Source organism: Haemorhous mexicanus, chromosome 3 (assembly GCF_027477595.1).
Source record: "Haemorhous mexicanus isolate bHaeMex1 chromosome 3, bHaeMex1.pri, whole genome shotgun sequence".
NCBI lineage: Eukaryota > Metazoa > Chordata > Aves > Passeriformes > Fringillidae > Haemorhous > Haemorhous mexicanus.
Genome location: NC_082343.1, coordinates 31,061,049 through 31,063,113, shown reverse-complemented (window position 1 = coordinate 31,063,113; position 2,065 = coordinate 31,061,049).

Here is a 2,065-nt window from a genome sequence, read left to right as displayed (position 1 = left end):
CGGCCCCGCTGCCGCCGCCTCCGGCGCTGAAGAAGCGTCTCGGCCTGGGCCGGGAGCGCGGCCACCCACGGGAGGAGAGGGCAGCGTCGGCCCGGCAGCGCCCGGCCCCCAGCACCTCCCCCTGCCTGCCCCTTTCCCCCTCCGCGGCCAGGAGGGGAGCCCTGAGCCGTGCTGGGGAATGAAGGTGATCGTGTCGCTCGTCTTGCGGCGGCCCACTCCACCGCCCTCGTCCTTGTCTGGCGCGGCTCCAGGTCGCGCCCGTGTGTCCCAAAGCGCGGGGCTGCCCAGGGCTCCTTGCTCCGCGCCGCTTGTGCCTGAGCTGGAGCCGGCTCCGAGTCACGTTCGCTCCCCCGACTGATGCTACCCAGTGCCGCTCCCGACAAACGCAAGTGCTTCCGTCCTCAGCTGGCACTACTTAGAGAGCGGTACGCCAGCACTCTGCATAATTCTGCATTCCTCTTTCACTCAGCTGCTAGGCTAATTTAAAAGGCAGCAAACAGGTGTTTGTGATAACGATCCTTTGACAGAAACAAGTGAAAAGGTAGCAGATTTTTTAGAGTCCTTTTATAATTTGTGATTTTCATGTGAAAGATGGGAGGACTTTCTTCATATAGATAGTTTCTGAGACCTATATGATTAATTACTTTCTTGTATAAGATGGCATCCAATGTTCCTTTCTATTATCTCACTGGTAGATAAAACAATCAAATAGTTTTGTGTGTATGAGAACATTGTAATTTACCTATTTTGTTACATAATATGAGATAAAGGCGAATAAACCCAGTAAGTTTCTGCACAGGATGACTTTATACACTCTCTGAGGGTCATGTCTTCTCACTCTGCCCTGTGACTATTTTTGCCAGGGAAGTGTACATACTATTACAAGTGAGGCAGCCTCCAGACATGTATTGCCCCCCCGGAAATGTTCTGGTAATGTGCTAATTCATGGTTTTCTGAGATGTGCTTTAAACTGACTAGCATAAACACATGATTTCACTGGAGAGATGCAAAAATTAATATGCAAAGGCTAGACCAATTCTAGTGTAATAATATCTTCCAGAGCACAGTCTTAGGGAAAAAAAAAAAAAATCTGATTACTGCTCAGTCTTAATTCTGCCTTTTCAGGATATTAATTACTCGGTGATATTTAAAGACAAAATTGGAATTATATATATAAAAGAAAATCCTCTATAAAAATATACATAAGTAAGAAAAATGCAAGGATACTAAAAAGTATATATTTACTCATCACATTTTAGATCAGGAAATAGACACGTCTGAGCTATGTTTCGACATTTTAGCTGTATTTAAACCCAGATAGTTTGTACAAAGCACACTGAGTATAACTATGTTGAAACATTATGGACTAAACATATACAATTTAATGTTTATGCTAAAAATATATAAAACTAATTACAGGTGAGACTCAGAGTTTTTAACTAGGAGACATGCTGTGAAAACTCAGGATATCAGGCATGTGCTTGCTAGAAAGATTTTGGGAAGAAAGAGATCAAGTTTCACAACAAATCTTTACAGAATCATATAATAGTTACATGGCTGTTTCCTTGAGTATTCTCAGAAACGTCACTTGTCTGTCAGTCTTCTATTTACATCTCCATAGAAAAAGGCTCAGGTCTTTGCTGATGATACTTTGGTGTTGTCTGGAAGGACAGCATGTATATCAGAGGATGAAGAAGGTTTTGTTGAGTAGGCTAAAAGGGTAAGGGTAAGCCTGGAAGGACATTTGTTTCTTGTCCTACCCTGGACTGCAGGTGGTAGCTGCTCAGGACAAAGTGCTACTTTTCCACATCACAGATGAACACTGCCTGGGCCATTGCTTCTGCCACAGCCTGCAGAGCCACATTCAGAGGCTGCAAATGTGCTGTTTTCTATGCTTGGAGCTGAGCATGGGTGTTCTCCATTCTGGGCAGATATATACCACTGGTAAAATGGGTTATTAGACCAAAAGAATCCATTTTGTGTGCTTCACTGGCTCATAGCAAGTTCTTGTGATTGTGCAGTTCTTCCATGTTACTTTTCTTAGCTGGTCAGTTGACACTTGATG